Source organism: Netta rufina, assembly GCF_964035555.1.
Source record: "Netta rufina genome assembly, chromosome: 2".
Taxonomy (NCBI): domain Eukaryota; kingdom Metazoa; phylum Chordata; class Aves; order Anseriformes; family Anatidae; genus Netta; species Netta rufina.
The window spans coordinates 137621116-137643928 of record NC_140124.1 but is presented as its reverse complement, the minus strand read 5'-3'; positions in this window follow the sequence as shown (position 1 = coordinate 137643928).

Below are 22813 nucleotides of genomic sequence, written 5' to 3'. Positions count from 1 at the left end.
GGACAATTTACTTTGATTTTCCCTAAGTGGTTTTGAATTAACCTCTGCGTATATCCATTTATATGTCTATTAGAAACGCGAGCTTATGTGCTGGTTTGTGAGCCAGTGCAGAGGACTTTCTGTGAGGTTTCCATATAAGGTCCGTTCTGCCAAGAAACTTCAGTTCTAACCTCTCACATTTCTACAACTTCGCTCTGAGATCCCTCTTCAGCAGGACTTGCCAATTGTGGTGCTCAAGTCGGGGTGTTAGCAGACATGTTTTGCTCTGCTTCAGTCTCCCAGCGGCTTATAAAGCCAAATTCATGATTCAAATGACTAAACTCATTATTCAGGCTTAGTACATTTTTTTATAGGAATTTGGAATGGGGTGAAAATTATTTTGTGCTCTGGCCTGTGTTGCTCAGATCTTGGCCTGCAGAGGAATAGCAAAACTGATGTTTGTACCCTTTACATTCAAAATGGGTGAGACTATAAATATCCCGTAGTCCTAAAACAACATTCCTGCTAGTTCTTCAATTAAGACTGTGAGATTCTCCCCCAGCATCTCCCGGCACTTCCCCACAAAGATCTGACTGTCTTCCTTTCTTCTTTGTGCCAAAGGCTTTAGAGACTTTTGGAGGACTTGGTGACAACCCGCAAACCAGAGAACAGAGCTCCATCTCTTTTAGGCTCAAACAAGAGAGGAGAGATTATTGAATCTTTGGCTGCCCTTTTGATGACTGAGAAATTAGTTCTTGCCCTCCTTCCTTTGAACAGTTCAGGTTTCGGGTGTCTATGTTGTCACCAATTTCTGAATGTGCTGTTCAAATGAGAACTGAATGATTCTCCCTTTAAAAAAACATAATAAAATAAAATAAAATAAAATAAAATAAAATAAAATAAAATAAAATAAAATAAAATAAAATAAAATAAAATAAAATAAAATAAAATTCAGAAAAAATAATTCAGTCTTTAGTTAAGGCTGTTCCCTGAGTGATATATTTTTTATTATTATTATTAACATTAGAGCGTACTCTGACCCTAAGAGCAAGCTATCACCTTTGCACATGGAGGGATGGCTGACAATTCTTCCCCCTTTGCCCAAATCTAAGCTGATCTAAAACCAAGGACCAGAAACCCCCATGACACTCCAGACTTCATTTAACTCTCTTGGTGGGCAGTTGTCCTGGTACAGCCTGAAGAACGATTGATTTGAGGATTTGCCTGCTGAACAGAGCAATCAGGCAGAAAAGGCTTTAATTGGCATGAAGCTGCATTTTCCAGCTCTTTTTGCTAAATCGAAGGAGCTCCACGACAACAAATGATATAATTTAATTTGACACTGGATGTCGAGCAAACGGAGGCCGTGTGGAACCAGCCTCTGATATTTCTGCTTCTGCCTGAAATCACGCAATGAATGTGGGGTTTGCTCAGTCATCCTCCAGACTCCAGCAGTGGCATTGACTGGCCTTCCACAGCTTGCATGGAGACAGCTACATTCGGGTTTCTGAATCTGGAGCGGGATTCCCCCTGCCTTTTGTAGATAAGTAATGTGGAGAGCTTTGTACTAAAATGGACACCTCCTGAGCTGCAGTGCACAGCCAGGAGCCTGGAGACAAATCTCTCCTCTCCTCTCCTCTCCTCTCCTCTCCTCTCCTCTCCTCTCCTCTCCTCTCCTCTCCTCTCCTCTCCTCTCCTCTCCTCTCCTCTCCTCTCCTCTCCTCTCCTCTCCTCTCCTCTCCTCTCCTCTCCTCTCCTCTCCTCTCCTCTCCTCTCCTCTCCTCTCCTCTCCAAGAAAAATTGTATGTAGGAAGCATCTGAACCAAAAGCAAGGGGAGGGGACTGTAGCAGCCTGCAGCTACTTAGCATCTCAAAGGAAAGACTGAATTCCTTGTATCTGGCAATCAAGATTCAAGCAGTCACTTTATTGACAGAATTAGTTCATATTCCAGTCCATCATGTGTACAGATAATGCACTCTGAGATTAAGCTACTGTAGCAATAAATTTGCTAACCTAATTTTGAAAGATAAAAGCTCCAGTGAAGTGAGGCTTCATGGTGCACTCCACTCCATTAGATTTCCAGCACTTTGGAGGAGCAGACAAGAAAGCCCTCCCTCAGGTAGCGGCTCCCTGCCTCTGACCTCCTCCTCTGAAAGCAAATCTTGCAGGGAAGGAAATAGAGCAGCACTAAAACTCCTGTCCCTCTGGGCACGAGCATCTGCCATCGCTCTCAGCAGCACACGTGAAAGGCCGTACAAAACAGGAGGCCTGCATCCCCCTGCCCTGGGGCCCTGGGTCTCTTACTGGTCTGGAAACTGGGGTGCTCTGAGCACTGGCGGCACAGGAGATGCTCATTGCTGTGGGCCACTGCAGCAAGAAGTGGGATCAGGAACAAGAGGGAGACAGCATAGACTCAGAGAGTCATTAAGGTTGAAAAGACCCCAAGATCACCTGTTCCAACCACCCCCCTGCCACCAATGTCATCCACTGAACCATGTCCCCAAGCACCACGTCCAACCTCTCCTTGAGCACCCCCAGGGACGGTGACTCCACCACCTCCCTGGGCACCCCGTCCCAGTGCCTGGCTGCTCTTTCTGAGAGGAAATCTCTCCTCATTTCCAACCTGAACCTCCCCTGGCACAACTTGAGGCCATTCCCTCTAGTCCTATCACTGGTTACCTGTGAGAAGAGGCTGACCCCAGCTCCCCACTCCTTTCTTTCAGGTATCTATAGAGAGCACTAAGGTCTCCCCTGAGCCTCCTCCTCTCCAGACTAAACAACCCCAGCCCTGCTCTGGGCACGTGCCAGGGCCTCACAGCCTGTGACATGGTGGTCCTGGGCAGACACCTCTTTGGGCTTGAAGACCTTTGTACGTACTTTGAGGTAAAGCACGGCATGAGGTCGGATGGTAGCCAGGGATTGCTCAATATCCACAGGCCTCCTGTGGCAGCAATTCTGGGAGAGATTTTGCAGCTGATAAGGAAACCTCAAGAACTGAGCACTACAGCCCAATGACAGCTCAGACCTCAGCAGAGGAACCTTTGGCTTTGTCCATCTCTGCAGCCTGAGAGATGGGAATGGCTCCGCTGGGAAAGGGGTGGCTGTGTGTGCAAGGGGCAGCTGTGCAAGGAGGCCATCAAGTGTCCCCCCCAAAAAAACCATCCCAAGTCTTAATGGGCCACTGATTTTCACCCATGATCAAGCTGCCTGGTGTTGCTAGCGGGGTGGAGTTTCTTATGTAACTTAACTGAATTAAATTCTTCATCTGGCCATGCTACAAGGATGGCGTTGTTGAAAACCACAGGCATGAAGTCCATGTAATGTTGGTGGCAGTAGCTTTATTGATCTTGGCCATGCTAGGAAAGTTTGCAAGCTGCGCCGAACTTTGCCTCACATTTAATTTTCTTCATATTTTGAAAGGTAATATTTACATTCCAGATTCACAATGTGCTCTGTATGTCTTATTTGAATGTTAATTGGGAGCTGTAATCAATCAGGTCAAAAAGAAATTATTGTGTTGGTTATGTTGTCTTCCTTTACGAAGGCCTAAATATATGATGCTGCAAAACATGTACCAAAAGCATCTATAGCTAGCTGATTGTGGAAACTTGTTATCATGAAACCCACCAGAAGCAAATACATATCACTTCTATATGACTTAAATCCAAACATATTAGTTCTGTTTGTGCTGCATGAGTGCTTACAGCACACTGCAGTTCAAAGGCAAATCACACAAAAAATATAATATTTTCGGGCACTCCCATCCTGTCCCTGGCTATTACCCGTACAGAAAGCTGTTACTACCTACTCACTTGAGGTTCACACCAGTTCTAGGTGTGAGCCTCAGACCAGGTTTTCAGGAAGCCTCCAAAATTACAAGTTGGTGTTTTTAGCTGGGTTCACCAGTACCAGCTCCCCACACCTTCCTTTGTCTGTTTATTTTCAGCCCTTCTAGACATTTCACGGTGTGTGCTTTTCAAAGAGGAGCAATTTCTTTATGATATCAGGCAGTTAGGTAGAAACATGTTAGGTAGAAACAGTGTGTGGTGGGATGCCAGGTGGAGATGCAAGGCATTTGACCCACATTCCCCAGGCAGGAGAGCATAATAGGAGACACTGGAGGTATCTGGGCAGTGAACAGGTTTGTTAAGGGCAGGGGTGGTTCATCAGTTCTGTCAGTTCTTCCTCGATCAACCCAAGGAGATCTCCAGGCTCAGATCTTCAGGATCCTCCAGGAACAGTGCTTTCAGACACTGGGATTCACTCTGGTGTAAGCAGCTACTGCTTCACTGACCTAAGGAACCCAAACAAGTACAGTTAGGGAAGATCAGGCCCTCTTTCACCACAATGCTTTGTCATTTTCTACAAAAGCATTTAACAGCAATTGCTCCCATCCATTGCCCAAAACCAGCAGTTTTTCTTCCTTCAAATAAAAATGAGATTGATACTTTAGCCACACCATGCTCTTATAAATGGTAGTTTCTTGCAATAAATGTGCCACATACATATGAAGAAATCATAGCAGAGGGACCAGAGCCCTCATCAAGGCTCTGATTGCAAACTTCCAGCTCTGGGAAGGAGATGAGCAATCTTTATGTTGAATTATAACTGCAGATATTTCCTTTTTTCTAAACTAGTGTCTGTTACCATGGCCACAACCTTCAGAATATTCTGGCTATTCTACAGTCATTAATAGGAGTGAAAGAGCAGATGTTTAATTATGGTCTTATTCCATGTGCCAAAGTACAGCTGACATATGAAAAGTCTTCAGTAGAAGAAAAAAAATAAAAAATAAAAAATAAAAAGTATTGTTTATCACTTCTCCTAGAGAAAAAATTTTGCTTGGTCTCAAACAGGCTGTTCTTCATCTATTCCTGTTTATTTAGATAAAGTTATCATGTGTGTCACAGTACAGAAGATCTCTTTATCAGATATCTCTGGATAGAGAAACCCAAATATAGGGCTGAATTCCTCTGCTCTTCTCTTTCCTTCTGATCACACAAAACCTTTTATCAAACCCTTCCATGTAATTTAAAACCCTTCCATGTACTGATTTAAAGCTTTTGTAAAAAAAGGGCAAAGGACAATCCCAACTTTTCCTCCAAATTAGAGAGCAGCCTATGGAGGGAGATCCAGCATGGGATTCTCACTGAAACCCCAGATGGAAAAGAAGATGCTAAAGTAAAAGGTTTGGGTCAGGGTCAATATTTATGGAAAATCCAACAGTGAGAGAGGTGTGGTCAGCATACAGCAGCTTCTCACAGTCTCTGCTCCGATGCGGTGCTTGCAGCATCCCCACGGCACCGCTGCTTCTGGGTGGGCAGTGAGCAGCTGCCCGGGGAGCAGGCTGCTCACACCATGCAAAGGCTAAATGGCATGTTTTTCTGTTTATTTTTGGCCACACAATTATTTTGCTACGTTGCAATCCATTTTCCTGCTGTAAAAGCTGCTTTTGTCTACACAGTGTGTAATTAAATGTGTCCCCTCTCATTTCATGCCTACAGTGCACTACCCAAAACTCTCATTTCCCTGCACTTTATCAGTTCACCTGTTTTTCAGAGGCAGTGTCATTCCCCCAGTGGCAGTGAGCCCATCTCACAGAAGGCATGAGCTCTGGGCCTTGGGAACTGATTTTTTCTACATGAATAGTACTTTGCGACAGACTTACCCTAAAAAATTTTGCCAAAAATTAATGCCATGCTACCAAACTTGGCTGAATTAATATAGGACAGAAATAATATTGCTTATATAAACCAGAAACGTAACATCCCTGGAGAAAGCAGGGAACCAAGAAAGGGTCCATTGAGTGGGCAGAACATTTTTAGGCAATCCTTTACTTAATTTTTAATTTGCTGTCATGGAAGAGAGGCACGCACCCAGCTTCCAGCATCTGCTTCGCACTCCACGCATGCCTGACCACATCTCTCTCTGCAGCAGCTCGGCAGACCTGCAGCTCCAAGGGCATGTGAAGGTGCAGTCAGTTCTGTGCAAAGCAGCTTTGATGGCTGAACTCAGATCTATCCTATCAAATCCCATTGCTAGATGTGGAGGAGCCGTTCAGTTCTCTCCTCAAAGCACTTGTCGTTCTGTTTGGCAACCCACTCCTGCAGCCCGCTCCCTTCTCTGGCTTGTTTTAACTTATCCAGCAAAGACCTTATAGGGAGGTCCCTAGGTCCCTTGTTTTGTCCTCTTCTGGCAGAGCATGCAGGTTTCCATATTATTGAATGCAATGTCATACACAGACATATTTATATATACTGTATGTACCTATACACACATGCATATTATATTAAAATATAATGGTGAATTTTCAAAGTCAAACTCCTGGAAAAATTAAAATTTGAGTGATCTGTGCTTTCATTTCTCATACCTTTTAGCTTGCATCTATATTTGTATAATCAGAGCATATACATTAATACGGTGAGATCTGGCTTTCCTTTATTCTTCATTTTTGTGACATGCTGTGGAAAATTGTTGCAGAAATTCTACAGTGGGATCTCTTTGTGAATAAGATCACTTTGGAGAGGAGGAATTTACTTATGATTTAAAAGGTGTGCATCCCTGAGCCTGTTATTCAGCTCTTCCTTAAACACAGCGAGAGCCTTTGTTTGCAAATCAATGGAACCTCCCCTGCATTGCACCATGGCTCTCCTCCCAAAATAGCTTGAGCATGTATATGTGTGAGTGTACAAAAAGACTTATTACTGTCCTGTAAGTTCAGCTTTACCCATTTACTCAGGTATGGGTCTGTGAACATCAAGAAATACCTGGGGAGATTCCTGTTTCAGGCAATTCAACCTGTGCATCATTCCTGGAAAGCAGGTGCATCCAAACATTCTTGTTCTGTGGTGATTTCCATGCATCTTTAAGTAGGGTCTCGGTGTGTTTCTGGAAGATGATCTCATCAAGGAACCTGATTTTCTGCTGTGAATAAGATATTCCAGATGCTTTCCAGTCTAACATTAATTAACTTTGTTTTTGTTATCAGCTAGCTTTGTAAATGAGTGGGTTTAGAAAACATAAGAGATGGAGAAATCCTAGATGAAAAAGTGATTTCCCAAGCAGCCATTCAATGGAGAAAGGAGTGGTAATCCACTGAGACAGACTTGTGCAGCAGAAAAATCAACAGAATAATTCTTTTTGTTTTAGTTAATGTGTTGCATTGTTTTAGGAAGCAACATATTGCTGAGTTCAGTGATAAAATTTTTGACCCTTTGTACATCATTTACTTGCTTTGCTTAAACTTGGGTGTGAAGTTTGGCAACAGTATTGGAAAAAACAGTCTGTGTTTTGTGTGTAGTGTGTATATATGTAATACAGTAAGGTTATACAAAATTAAATTATTATTCTTTCATCTCATTGATCATTAGTATGTAGTTAATTCATCACATTATATAGAAAATGGCTCAGAAATGAGTCAGAATCATCCTTACTAGGACACGATATCAAACACTGTTGAATGTAGGATTTTAGTCTCTAAAATGTAGCTTCTTTCATCTTTTCTCCAGTTCAGCTACTATATACAGATGCTACTTTCTTTAAGTTTCTCACTCACATTCTCAAGAAAAAATAATTTAATAATAACCCTGAGTTACCTAATCTTTCCTGAGCATCCTTGTTTATTTGGACCCACTTTAAACCTGTGCTTGAAAGTGCTGATATTTATTTAACGAATAATAAAACTGGCTTCTAGATGAAATCTGCAAAATACCAGATGTCCGTGCTGGTGATTCCAGCCCATACTCTGCTCAGTGTAAGGCTTTGTGTGCTGCCCTGTGCAGAGAGCATTTGGAGGTACGTGCTCCAGTCATTTTTACATGCTTGGCTTAGGCAGCCCAGCCCTGACAGCCTTCTGCCTTGGGGTAAAAGGAAAAAACTGCCCTGCAGATTTGCATAGGGTTGTAACTTGAACCTTTTAGTTGATAATGTGTTGGCAAAACTGAGCATCTGCTTAGCTGTGGGATGTCTGTGTTTAGACCTCTTCAGGAGCTGCCACCTTCGTTTCTTCCTGCTATACTTTACTGTCACCAGTCAAGAATTAGACAAGTGAACACAAGTGTGCATGGAAATATCTGCCCTAACCATGAAGGTCTAAGAGTATAAGAGAGTTGTAAAGGAGATAATGTTTTTATTAGACTAATTTATGTACCAGTAAAAAAGTAGAACGCACTTTTCACATACGCTTGCGAGTGTTACAGGTTGAATATATATGGATAAATCATTAAAGAAGTATAGTCTGTGGTAGAACGAGGTCACGCCTTGAAATATACATTCCCCACAGTCTCCCATTTGTTTGCCAATCTCCTCCAGCCTTGCCCAGTTCATCAGCTGAAGTCAATTGTGCCAAGAAATAATTAAGTGAAATCAGGTCTTGCCAGAACCCCAAAATCTTCAAAATTCAGTGGGTTCCACACACATCTGTCCCTATATATTGTGCCTATCTTCTGTGTATCATCTGCCTCCTCTAAAATGAAGATCACAGGATCAGAGAAAGCTTTTGGTAGGAAGGGACCTTAAAGGACTTTTCATTCCATCCCCCTGCCATATGCAGGGACACCTCTCACCAGCCCAGGCTGCCCAAAGCCCCATCCAGCCTGGCCTTGAGCACCTCCAGGGATGGGGCATCCACAGCTTCTCTGGGCAGCCTGTGCCAGGGCCTCACCACCCTCATTGTAAAGAATCTCTTCCTTTTATCTAATCTAAATCTCCCCTCTTTTAATTTAAAGCCATCCCCCTTTGTCCTGTCACTATGCTCCCTGACAGAGACCCTCCCCAAGATGAGACTACATAAGGTCTGCAAGTCAGAACAAACTCACATGGGCAGCTGAGAAGTACAGAGATATATAATCATGATTGGGAAAATGTTTTTTTGTAAACTATCCAGTCTAATTCTGGCCTTGCTGTCCTGATCCTTCGCACAATACCTATGTAAAATCTGTAATCCCAAAGTGTCTAATTCAGACTGTGACACAGCTTGTGGCCCTCTCACACTTTTGCTAATCTGCTGCTTTCCAGGTGCTAAATGCCTGTAGCTGTTCCACTGAGGTTAACCCCTTTAGTAATACCCCTCTCCAGATGTGATGATTGCTTCCAGGAGTTCCAAACAGGCTTCCAGCCAGAAATCAGACCCACTGTTGGATTTCCAAATGCAAGTCTAAGCAGTGACCGTAGAAGTGTACACGAAACTTGTTTGGAAAGACATTTGTTCTTTATGGCTGAGCCAGCATCAAGGGTCACAGATCCTTTTCCAAATACTCACATTCCTTGCCCCTTGTCAGAGGCCCTAACATGCCTATGCCCCATGCTCCTTTGGAAGGAAATTTAGAAATGTGAGCAAGAAGACTGCTTCCAGGACTATGTAAGATAAGGCAGAATTTATTCAGGGACTGGGAATAGGGGGATCACCATGTAATGCCCTCCACCCATTGATGCACAAGTTTCTGTGCACATATAAATCTCAGAGTAAAGGGATCCCATCCTTTAAGTGAAGTGCATGTAGTTGAACTTTGGCCTCGACTGCTTTGACTACAGCAGAAAACAAGGGTCTAAAAATAAGGAAATGTTTGCCTCTTGGAAATTTTCTGAGCAATTAATCTAAGAATTATTGATGTTTCTAATTTTGTTAGCAGAGGGAGGACCATCAGTCACGCTCAGAAATGCCAACTCTTTGCTGATAAGTCATAAAGTGGTAATAGCTGTTTAATGAAGTTGCCAGAAGAAAGGTTTGCTGCCAAAATCAAGGATATTGCTCTATCTCACTCCTACTCCCTCATCAAGGAAACTTCCAAGAAAATTCTGGCTTTTTTCCAAAGTTGTCATGTGTGGGGTTTCTTTTCTCCCCCCTCTCCACCTTTTTTTTTTTTTTTTTTTTTTTTTTGTGCTTGGAAACCAACTCCAAAGCCAACTTTACTGCCAACCTTTTAAAAATCAGAGGAACGACAAGCTATGGTGATAAAAGGTTTCACAAATCATTCATTATGAGCTCACTGAAACCAGTTCCCATCTGATCACAAATGAATGAACAATGTGTGGGTTTGAACTGTGTTCCTGATATGATGATAGTTACATCTTTCATTTAGATTGAGATCAAATGAATCTTACCAAGTGCTGGGTGGTAAACTGTTGATAAGTGACTGCTTTATCATTCTGTGGAGACTAATGTGAAAACATCCCTATTTAAATTTAACAAAGTGACAGATTTTAGAGCACCTTGCATGAAATATATACTGTTTCTTCATGAATGTCTCATTTTCCTAGATCGTTCATTAAAAAGCTGTAAGTCTCACAGGGAACATCCTTCATTTAATAAAGAAAAGCAAGTGGAGAATCAGAAGTTTTATATCTATTTGCATAGCTATCCATTTCTTAATCTTTCTGGGAGGATTCCTTTGTCAATTCACAGGAGGATCCCTGCCTTGCTCACTGATTTAAGTGACTTTCCAGTGAAGTCATTAGAACATTAAGATATGAGACATGTTTGGTGGAACAGGATGTGCTTTAATTATTGAACAAGTAATTTGTATGGTGATTTTATATGGCACTTTACAAACAGTGGACTGATTCTTCAGCGTTTGTGCTCTTTCTAAGCAGTGGAGCTTCAAGGATTTTCATAACATTGGTAGCAGGAGAGATAATTAGGAAATGCTACATGCCTGAAATGAATGGAAATATGGAGTGTTCAGGGAGTGGGGTCGGGATAGAAATTATTGGTGAAGATGATGTGTAGGACAGAATTGTCAGCTAAAGACAAGGACATTATAAGGACATTTTAAAAACTATCTGTAGCAAACAACAAGGGGGAGATGTTTCCAGTAAGAGGTCTTTACTTTTATAGGGCATGATACTGAGAATGCCAGAAGTCAAGGTTAGAAAGAAGATTTTGGGAGTACACAGCAAGAAAAGAGTCTGGAATCAACAGGGCAAGAGAATGAGATCTCTATTGGTGAGATTATGATAGCATAAATGCATACATCTCTGAATGGGTCTGAATTACTGACCATCATGTAACTAATAAATCCTCCACTAGTTACAGGCAAAATAATATATATAAAAAAAATATATTAGAATTAGTGTCTCTCATGCTTGCTACCACTTCTTTCAGTGTCTGAAAATTATTGTTTCCCAGGAAAAGAAATCAGATCACCAATATGTGAATTTCTAATCAAATGTTTGTGATGACACTGTAAAGATTTCAGAAAATGCTCCTAGTGGTAGCAGTACTGGTACTCTACCATTAAGACAAAAGCAACAAGATGAAATTATGGTAGATGAAGTGGTAATAGTTTGCAGGGAATCAGAATAGGACTTCCCTACCTACTTCTTTTGGATAATTTCATCAGAGAGAGACACACAGAGGTTGTGCTATAGTTAACCTCCTTCCATAGTTTCCAAACCCTGCTGCTTTGGTCACAACATACTTCATTTTTAGGATACTGTTTCCAAACACTGCACATTGTGGGAATCATGAATACCCAGAAATATTTGTAGTTGGAATAGAAAAACATAGAAAATAGAGAAAAAGTGAAAAGAAATGATATGACATGGACTTTTTCAAAGATAATAGAAAATGTGAGAATAATAGGTTTTATTCTAAGGAGCTAGGAAATATCAGAGAAAAGTAAGAGATAAGAGAAAATGAAAAATTAAATCTCAGAGAAAGAACAGAGCTTTATACAGTAAATAAACACAACTCTCAGGAAGTGAAAAATGGGTAGAGGTGCTGAAAGTCACTTACAAGAACAGAGAATTGCAAAATGAAATCTCAGAGCAGCTGACATCTTGAGAACAGTGGAGAGACAAAACCAAACAGGCCTAAAAATGCAATAGGAACAGAATTTTTATTTACTTACAGTCACTAGGAAGTGACAGTTTATTTCATGTTGGATAAAATCTGGTTTTCCTGGAGTTAAACTTCAGAAGGAAGCTCTCTCATTTTGCCACTTCTATTTTTCAATAATAATGCAAATTGTTGTTCACATGAGAAAAAAAAAAATGGTTCATTTGTTTGAAAACAGTTATCTGATGAACTTTGTTTACTTCCTCCGAGGATGTTAATAATGAAGGCAGAAATGCTGTTAACCCATTAATTTGCGGAGGAGTTCATCTTAGTTGGATTTATGCAAAATTATTGTTAGTGATAGCAGGAAGTATTCAAACATATAATTCAGATTTTTCAGTCTAGATGCAGTTCTAGTTTTTATACAATGTTCCTCCCTGCAGTTTGTGCAAGGCTATGAACATATAAATATTCTTCTTGACTTCATGCAAACAAAATTATTTTTGTTTTACTAGATGGAAATGTTTATTATCTGTACTGTGACTATTCAATAGATGTCATTACAAGGTTTCTTTTATAAAGCAATACTGCTTATATGAGCAGCCACTACCTAAACTTAATATGGAGAACCACCAGGGTTTTGCCTATTAACAAAGAGAGTAAGAAAATTCAGATTATACCAGCATGTGCCCATATGTGTGTGAGAGAGAGAGACACAGAAGTGCAGTAAATTATTTTTGTGCTTCGTTTGTAAAATGTTTTCCTATGCCTCTTAAGGGAGTTTGCTTACCAACCTCCACCATGTTGTTCAAGCTCCCAAATTCATTCCCGTTGAGTAATTTCTAAAATCAGGCACTGCACTGTTTTGCACAAAGCAGCAGTCGGGTATGACATGCGTCTGTGTTTTTCACAGCATCCCGTCAGGGCTGGATGTCATTCTGACTTTCAAAATGAACACAAATCAAAGTCTTCTTCTAGCACCGTTAGATATCATACCCAAGATAAGTTTCCCAAAAAGTTAGTATACAACTGGTGCTCGGAGGTGCCAGAGAAAGCACTGGCTCCCCGTTTTTGGGGCATTTAAGCTCCAGTTGAATGCCCCATGATCCAGCCATCCCACGTCACCCACCACATGCCCGATGGAGTGGGGAGAACCAGATACCACAAAGACAAGCCCAGCTCCACCTAACTTCACCTCATCTCTCTTTCCATTGCTTGTGTAATGAATGAGGTGCCTGAAGAGGACAAACTGCATCTAAGTGCATCTAAGTGAAGTGTCCTCCTCTCTCAAGGACAGGTTATGTTAACTACCTTCTAAAAATGGACACTGAGCTTCTCTAAAAATGGACAGCAAGAGCAGCAGAGGCCTCACACCTCGGGCAGTTTTCTTTATGTTGAGATGGCTGTGAAAGACATACTCCATGCTTCACTCCTGGTGGGGTTTTAATTCTGGTCAGGTTGAGTAGATTCCACATCCCCCTTGAATTATCATCATATTATTGATGATATAAGTCAAGACAATTCAAGTCATCATATGACTTGAATTATCATCATATTATTAGGGGAAAAAAAAAAAAAAAAAAAAAGAGACAATCATCAGCAAAGCTAGTTACATTCTTGTTGACAGGGAATTTTTCAGAGGACATAGCAAAATTCATGAACTGGGGTTGTGGCTGAACTTAGCAACTAGGTTGGGTTGCTGGACTAGCATTGTGTGGTTGGTTTATTTTTGTTGTTGTTGTTTTGTTTTGTTTTTTCTATACCTTATCTGCAGAATGAAGAATATATCTAGGAAAACAGAGAAGAGTTTTGGGGGAAAATAACAGACATTGCCTTAAACAATAATAAAAATATTACTTTATTTTGTTGATGCTGAAGTCCATCATGTCAATGTGACTTCTCAAACAGAATTCAAATTATGACTCATCTGAATGAAGTTACGAAACACAGATTTTTCTTCCTAGTAATGTTCAAAAAAATAGGAAATAATCACAGAGCAAATATTTTATTTAAATTTTCGAATAAAAACCATTGCAAAATGAAGATAGTTTGCTGTACTGCAGTTTGGAAAACATTCTAGCTGTTTAAACAAGATCCCTTCAGATGCAGGGGCTGTAGGCTGTGCCATATGTCACTGGGAGGATATTTTCTCAGACATTCACAGGAAAATCTTGGGTTTGAATGATGAATTCCTTGAATTTGGCAATGCAGAATGGAGAGTAAAAGTGGCTAGCCTAAAACTCCCCTAGACAACTAGGAGCTAGAAACTCACCATATGTCATTGACTTCCATGAGCTATGCTGAGCAGCAGAATATCACCCTGTTCTGCAGAGCTACATACTGCCCTAAGTCATTAATACAAAGCAGATGGCTTTGTTGTTGATTAGAGCTGGTTAGAATCTGAAATTCCCATTCCACAGGAAACTTTGACATTTATATTTATTTTCACTACAAATCGGAACAAAACATCAAAATTTCCCGGTGGGATGGAAGTTAAAAATGATTTGGAAACACTGAGTTATTTCATTGCACTGGTAATAAATTGTTTTCTCAATAATGTCAAAACCATTGTAATAGTAAAATTAACATCTAAAATGAGTGTCAAAAAATTAATAATAAGATAAAGTCACATTGAAACTTTACACTTTGTTAAAAGGAAATGTAAAGTTGATAAATGAAATGATTAATTCTGACATTTTTCCAGAATTTATTTTCCTGAATGTGACACATTTCCATTAAACATTTAGATTTCAACTAAGCTGCATTATTTGATGTAAATGGGTTCTACTGGAAAAAATGTTCCCCCAGTGCTGCTCAGAGGATCATCCTGTTAATAAAGGGATATAAAAATTCTTAGAAAAGACATGCACAATGAAAAAAAAATATAATGTTTTCTCTGCAGTTAAAAAATTTTATTCAAAAATTATTACAATTCCTACAAAATTCCTTTAGTTATAAATGTCATCTCTTACTTAAGTCTGTTGAGTTCAGGAACACTTGACAGCACTAGGTGCTGGACAAGTCATCCCTGGCATGGACTTTCATATTCATGAACTTGTAAACTTCAACATTAACTTGGAGCATCTTGTTTCCATCTCTTAAGATTCTGGTCCTGACTGCCAAAACCTCCTACTCCCATTCTCTTGTTGCTGACTTTCCCTGAGAAAGTTCCACTAAATTTCTTCACTATGGAACAAAAACTCATGGTTGCTCTCCAGGTGGAAACCTCCACCATCATTCCTTTTCCCATCACAGGAACATCTTTATGAATATCTAGTTTGCCAGTTAATGGCTCAGTTTTTTTCAATATCATGCTTTCATTTTATCTGTCAACACCAAGTCTCTGCTGTGGGATAGAAGACCATCTGTTAGCAATTTTTTTAAGGGTAGAGTAAGCACAAATGTCACTCTTTGGGAGTCACATGCTATTTATTTACAAAGATTAAAAAAAAAAATCAAGATCATGAATTCACATCAGCTTCTCATGTTACTTTGTGCAACAGTAGCTTTCTGCTTTAGTTTCCACTACCTTCCACCAAGGTATTGCATATATGGTTACATAAAGGGACTGAACAAGATGTAGGACAGATTAGAAACCTGATAAAGTTGCTGCTAGATGAATCCGATGACTGGTCTGCTTGGGTGCATTGGGGAGGATTATGTTACTACCCATGAGTGCCTTACACAATAGAGAGAAGCACTTTAGAAGAGAGGAGAATAAACTGTGTTTGACATAGCTTGAGCTGTGAGTATCAGGATAAAGACAAATTACGGTGAGGCAGACATGTAGGAAGGTTGGCTTTTCTAAAGCACTCAGGCCCTTGTTAGGTACCAAAATAAATGGTGTGATTTTCTGGGATAAAATCCTGGAGAATTTGAGAAGCTGCCTATTATGCAGGTGCCCAAACGGAAGATGAGTTTCTTTTGAGAAGCCTGAATTAAATTGTGGGTGCTGAGCAGTTGAACAATGTGACCTCAAGCATTTTAGAAAACATGGTCCTGAAAGGGATTGTTAAACAAAGACACTTCATGCTCCTGAGCTGGTCTCAGAAGACAAAATCACTGTAGAAAATGTTGGCCATTTGGATCTTGATATAGGGTCTCCTTTTGAACGAATGCTGCTAGATAAAGTCACCCCCAGCTGGAATGGGCTGAGAGATTTTGTCAGCTCCCCTGCAGCTAGTTCAACACCAGTGTTTATAAATGCTGTGCTTAATGAGACAGTTGAATGCAGCAAAAGCTGGAAAAGCATCCTTGTAAGGATGGATGTCCTCATGTACTGCAGTAGCAAAGTCTCTGCTATCCTTTATCTTAAAATATTAGGCAAAATTAAACATACTTCTATAAAAATGCTCTGTCTGTACAGTTTGAAAAATCAAATATATATGAATGTGTATCTAATTCACAAAAGAGTCATCTCAAGTCTGCCAAGACAAAGAGTTAATCATTTTAAAGACCTTAGATGGTTCTACGTAGGATGAATGGAAAAAAAAATGTTTTGGGGTTGTTGTTATTGTTGTTCTACAAGACCTATGGCAAACTGTTGTTCCTCAACTCTCTATAAAATAATAACAATTAACCAAAAAAAATCATGTGCACCTTGTTTTTGTTGTAGTGAGTTCTTAAAGAATGAGGGAGAAATAAAATGGTGAGACCCTTTGGGATCTTGGGAAGAGGGCTTAAAATGTGTGCGAGTTCTTCCCCTTTTGCCTGCTTTCTGCTATCTTATCTCCTTATTTCTCACTAAGCAGAGAAAACATTACTTTCAAGCTGTTCTGGGTGGGTGAAGCCTGTGCTGGGCGGCCCGGGGGGATGACTAACTAGCACTTACTGCATTATTTTTCACACTGCTCATAGAGTGATGGGTCCCTCCTCACTTTCCAACGTATTTTGGACAAAGCCCAGGCACTGAGCAAGTCTGGAGGGCCGGACTCCCACCACGTTCACAGGGAAGCTGAGTGCCGAAGCCCACTATTTACACCTTGGAGAGCCACTGTAGGGTTTGGGAAGATTGATTGCTTTACGTGTAGTTCCAGTAGTCCCTCTCCTCACAGCCTTCACTGCCTGTCTGCACCTGTGTGAAGACAGAGGCTATACCTTAATTAAGGAGAAAACTTTCCTAAAGAGCTCTCGTTGAGCTGCTCTTGAGGTGGTGGAGATTTTGTGCCAAGAGGAGTGACCCCATCCCGTGTGCTATGACCGTGCTCGCTGTGCAGCAGCAAGTCGCTGACTGCCGGTAGCTGAAGAGCAGGCCTGATGAATGTCCCCCAGCAACCAAAATCTGGTGGGCGGAGATGGAGCAGACAGGGCCCATGGGGTAGATGTACACCAAGTTTCAATTAGCGTGGTTTCACAGGCGAGCTCTGTGAAGTCCTGAACGCAGGGCTTTAAATGGAAAGAGTGACTGACTGCAAATACAAGAGTAATTAATGCACAATATGCTACTCTGTGCAAATCTGCATAACGTGGTCTCTTCCCCTGACTCCAATACCAGGAATACTCGTGCCTAGTCATATTTTCCTGTAGCACACACTCAGCCTTGCAGGAAACAGCCTGGAAGCAGAGACCTTCTCTGGAGGTTCTGCAGGCTGAAGATGCTGCATTTGAAGAAGGCATAAGGGCATCAACCCGGTGAATGTTCAGGTCCACAGCATTGCTTGCTGGTCACAAAATGATTCCAGCCTAACCCATGAACATTGCCGAGAGTACCATGATGAGTCTTGGGCAGTTAGCTAACATCTACCACTGATGCTGAAGACCTTGGTAGTAATGCATCAGCATTTATTGGCTGGGCAGTGCCTTTCTGCTCCTTTTTCTCTCCTCCACTCCTATTCCAGCTCTCACTGCTAAAATGCGCAAAGGAATTATGATAAAGAGAAATGGGAGACAACGTGGAGCAGCTGTAGCATTTCTCTGCCAGGGTAAATCTGCAGGGATAAGAGCCTGGGCTTTTGATGTTCAATACCCGTAAGCGCCTCCAAGTTCAAAACGCATGAACCCCGTGCAGCTGCTCCTCCTTGGGCAGCCCACCCCATTTCAAGCACGAAGCTATAAAGGTTTTGCTTTTACTTCTTATCCTTCATTTCTCCTGGGGGCTGTAGCAGGAAAGCAAGGAACAAGTCAAAGGGGAAATTAGGGGCACTTTCTTCAGGGGAAGGGTCCCCTCTGAGGCGGCTGGAGAAGCACAAAGTTTTACTCTGTAGAGTATGTTTCAGGCATTGTGCACTTGTTACACTGCACTGCAAAGCTGTTTACTGCTCTTCCTTCTGAATATTCATAAGAGAATGTCAGATTTTTTAAATGAATCTTGCTGGTGAATTTTATCCTTTTTTTTTTTTTTTTTTTTTTGCCATTTGCCAATAAAATCAGAAAAACTGAGGGTGGCTAGGCTGAAAATTTTACTCTGCATGTGTTTTTCTAAGTCCCTGTGTGATTTTTTAATGTTTGATTTCCTTTCAAAAATATGTTCTGAGCTGCTGCTTTAAAAAAATTAAATAAAAGCCTTCCCTGGCAAGCACCACCATGCTGGTTACTCAAATGAACTTCTGAAAATGAACTAGAAATGGCCAGAAGGAAGCAAGGTGGCTGCTTCCAAGAGCCTGCAGGTTTCTGTAGAGCTGAGAAGAAAAACCTCCTGACAAGGCAGGGAGCTGAGCAACTGGAGAAGTTGTTCTGCCCGATGCTCTGACCAAAACCATGACATCCCATGAGCATCAGGAGCTCCAAGGAGCTCAGTGTATGTCCATGGCCTCCTGGGCCTGGGGCCTGCAGAGGTCACTGGACACGCCACCTTCCCTGGACAACCCAGGCCTCACTGGAGAGCTACAAGGTGACGAGGACACGCCACCTCCCCTGGACGACCCACAATGAAAATCCATGCCTTGCCCACCTACTGTTGGGCCCACATGGGTTATCAGCCCACACCAACATCAGCATTCCTGCCATGGGAAGCAGTACGCAAAGATACGAAGAAAATGTGTAATTTTAGGTAGCTGCTGCTTTAAACTGTCTCACTGCAGTTTGTACAGTGGTTAGCAGCATTACAGCCTAAAGAAATAACCAACCTTAAGAAGGAAACCTAGCTTTTCTACCAGAAAGTACTCTCAGGGGCCCTGATTTCTGTGACCAGGCACTCCTTCCCAGTGTGTTAGGGCACTGATGAGGAGCAGCCACGGGTGTCTCTGGAGCTGCAGAAGGAGAAGGCCAGGGAAATGAGCTTTTGGATCCCCACACGCTGTGCTGTGGAGGCTGGCATGCAGTGGCAGGAGATGACTGTCAGTGGGTAGGGCATGAAAGCTGTTGCAGAGTGATGCTTTTATCCCACTCAGCTCTCAGCTCGTTCCAGCTGCTGGCAGGAGCTGCTTCGGCTGCCTGGCAGAGAGCGAAATACCACCACCGCTATTCTCAAGGAAGTTCTCAAATTAGGTGTTAGAAACGTAAAGACAGCATCGTCCCGTAAGTGGATTTTTTCTTGGAAACAGATCAGACTGTGTGTATAATAAACCAAGAAGTGGCAGCTTCCGAAGACAAACAAAGAGATGGTTCGTCCTTGCTTTCTGTAACATTGCAGAGCCATGCTGCTGGTCGAGCAGGATGGTAGTGGTCTGCCTTCATTTTGACAGAGATTGTCTCTATAGACAAGTCTATGGTGTGATTTGTCTCGCTGTCCCCATTGGAAATATATTGGGCAGGACTTGTGTCTCCACTGGTTCTTTACATCTTTCAAATGCTTTCAACAAGCTAGCTACAACCTGCCCAACATTATACATTTTCCATTTTCAGAGCAACACTTCTCCCTGGACAAGTGCTCTTTTTATCATTGTACTTTTTCTCAGCAGTTCCTCCAGGAACTGGGGAGAAAAAAAAAATAAAATAAAAGAATGTCTTTATATGATGGGTGTCAAGGTAAAAGGGCAACAGATCTTGTAAGCATTTGAATATACAATACCCTTCGTGCATCCCACACCACAGCCGTTGTTAGAAATGTGTTGCTAGCAGTTGCTTATGTTACAGACAGAAATATATTTATTTATTTATTTTAAAGAAATATGTTCAGATGCTTCCATTGTATTCACATACATGATGGTGATGGATTAGCTGCGTGTCCTGGGCTGCCGTGGTGTCAGCAGGCAGGTCCCCAGGGGACAGGCGATACGGTTGCTTTATCGTGAGGTTTCAGATAAAGATGATAACTGCACGCGCTGTTTGGGGACATGGTGCAGGAGAAGGCTGGTTGCCTTCCTGTCCACCAGGTCTCTCTGCCTGAGGAGAAGGCTGGAGCAGTGCTGCTGTCCCATCTGCGCCCCAGGGAAAGGCAGCCCAGCAGGAGCCGGTCACTGTTTCATTTATTTATTCTCATAGAATTGCTACGGCATGCTGTCTGCCAACAAGCTCTGCCTTCAGTCCCATCTGCAAAACTCCACACTTAGGCCTGATTAGATCTAGCTCTAAATATTTGATTTATGGAGCATCCCCTATGACATTTCCTACAATAACCAGCAAACAGATTCTTCCCATGGCAACCACACAGCAGTGACACTTCCCTTTACCATCTTCTATCTTCTCTTGGCTGAAAATGGTATGGACTCTTCAAGCCATAAAGGCATCAACAACACCTTCTTTTACCAAACAATATTTTCCTCAGAAATAAGACGTTAATATTTTCGTACGTCATGTTGACCCACACAAGAAGTCATTCGTGTACATTATGTCCAGCACCATTGTATTACAGGAAGAAATTGGTGCAGAAATGTAATTAAACTTAATCATTAAAAAATAATTTCTCTTTTTTTTTGTATACTTCCAGCCATTATTTTTCAGAATTGTCAATGTTTTACTTCACAATTGTCATTGCCATTCACTACTTATTTGCTCTATTATAATGTCTATCAATTTATTATAATTCTGAAAGATCTACAAGAGGTCATAAATTGTGGAAAAAAGGCCTGAGATAAGATCCAATTTTATTTCATCCTTTGTATTTATTGCTGCCATTGCTAACTGAAAGTCTCTTAGCTCACTGTACTCTGTCCATAATCCAATCTGTCCTGAAGAGGCAGGCAGCAGCGTATGAAGTGATTATAAGGATCTTCAAGTGTCCTCAAGGATTTTCTGTACTTGGACTGCAAAAGCATTTTGATCTGTTGTTGATAGAATGGGCACAATAAATCCCATCGTTATTGTTCCTAGAACACCGGCTATTAATAATGAGCAATTTGGAGGGCAAAGACCATGATACATATTCAGCACAAGTGTACTCAGGAATAATACCACAGCTTTTGACTGTGTTGCCTGGAATCACGGTGGCTATGAATCTCATCCCCTTTCTGCAAGCCATGTATGACTGGTTCTCCCTTTGTGCCTGGAAAACAGATTTTTCTCGTTGTGATGTTTTGCTGTTACCAACAAAAGGCAAAGAACAAAAGCTGTTCTGTTATTCTTTGTTTTTTTTTTTTTTTTTTTTTTTTTATTATTATTATTACTTGGTAAAAATATGTTGCACCTGCAGCCATGTGCAGCTATAAATGCACCATTTTTTGGACTGAAGCACATCACCTTTGGCTGCCCCACGAAGGCCAGAGACTTCACGCCACCCCACGATTTTGTTTTTCATAAGACTGTGGAAGTGCACAGGCTGAGTTTTGCATTTTCTGATGTTTGAGGTATTAAAAGGAGGCGAGGGATTATATTGCTAATGCCAGCTCCCTCCTACTGCAGCTGGCTTGCGCGTGATTCAGAGACCTTCCCTTCCTCCTCTCACCCTCTGAAAAGCCCCGGGGCTATGGAGCAGTGGCAGGCCGTGGGCGTGGGGAGCTGCTAAAAGCTCTGGGGACTGTGCTCCTTGCTTTTTGTTAAACTGGTGCCGCTTGAAACCAAGCCTCACCACTTCACTTTGCCCAGGTGCTTTAGTGTCCTGCTGGCAGAGCCTGCTCCTGCCGTTCCTCTTAGCCTAAACCCTTCTCATGTGGTCCATTCGCTCAGCTCACCCCCGGCTTGTTTATTGTGGACCTCATCCAATGCCAGCTGAAGGCAACGCAACCCGCAGCTGCCTCAGCAGCTGTTGGAAAGGGCCTATAAAACAGGGACATTTTTGCCATTTTCAGGGTATTAAGAGCTTGGATGACTTATAAACCGCACACTAGGCTTTCGTCAGGAGGAAAGGCAGCAGAAAAAAATACCTTTGAGGTTGTATCTTCCACTTTCTGAGTGTTTTAGAGATGCTATGGGGGGAAAAGACATCATTTGGATTAAGGTAATCATCCAGGGTCCTGAAATGTCCATGAGATGCAGAAGCTCCCCCTCTCAACCCTGTCATCCTCCCTGTGGGCAGGGGAGCTTCATCTCCATCAGGGCAGCAGTTCAGATGAGACATCTGGCTACCAGCCAGCCATGGATCCTGTGAAGCACGGCCAGATCTAGGATGGATCCCCCCATTTTACCTTTGAGCAATACAGCTTTTGGGTTGTTGTGGTTCAAGAACACAGGAGATTTTAAGGCAGTCTTCTTATTCCTGGGGGGGTTCAAATTCACCTTGTGAGAAGTTCAGCTTCTCACCGGTCAGAGGGAGCCTCAATTTCTTCCTCATTTTTTTTTATTTTTTTCTCTATTTAAAGTATTACCATGATCTAGAAAGAACATTTTACTGGATGTTCATTTGCCACACTAGATATAATTCATAAATCCATCTCTGCAACTTGAAGACTCTGTTCTGACAACAGCGTGGGAGTCTTGTATAAATTATTTTGCAATTCTGCTGAAGTTGTCCATACATCAGATTTTAGTGGTGACTGTCATTCCCATGATAAATTCTCAGGAAGGTTTCTGTCGATAAAGCACAGCTTCCCACAACTCAGGTATAATGCTAAGCTTCCAGTAAAACTGATGATGCTGGCTTTTGGAGCCAATGCACTCACGCCCCTAAACCTAAAACCCAAAGGGCATCAATCGTTAGCAAATCTGCTGCACAATGTGATATGTAGCAACTTGCCTTAAATAAAACAGAGCTAGGGTGATTTAACTGAAACAGCGGAGATAAAAGCTGCTTCCAAGAATATTTC